The following is a 327-nucleotide window of genomic DNA, read 5'->3' as shown; positions in this document are numbered from 1 at the left end:
ATTAATTATTCATATTTCCCCATGAGCTGATTCGCTACATAGGAATGGAATGTGGGTGGAATGTTTCTATATGTACATACTGGACATTTTTAAAAAGATTCTTGATCTTTCACAATAAAATACATGGACTTGGAAGAACTGGATGCGAAATGTTTGAGTTCATATTCAATCACTTATGTTTGATTGCAGGCAATATTTGGATTGTTGAGATATTAAAATAAACATAATTTGGGATTTTCTTCCTGTTTTTCCCTAATCTTGTGCTTACCATATTTTAATATGAATGCTGAACTTATATAACGTTCTTTTGTAATGCAACCACTTTTT

The sequence above is a fragment of the Sinocyclocheilus grahami genome, unplaced genomic scaffold, assembly GCF_001515645.1.
Source record: "Sinocyclocheilus grahami isolate Dianchi unplaced genomic scaffold, SAMN03320097.WGS_v1.1 scaffold221.1, whole genome shotgun sequence".
Taxonomy (NCBI): domain Eukaryota; kingdom Metazoa; phylum Chordata; class Actinopteri; order Cypriniformes; family Cyprinidae; genus Sinocyclocheilus; species Sinocyclocheilus grahami.
This window is presented reverse-complemented; position numbering follows the sequence as displayed.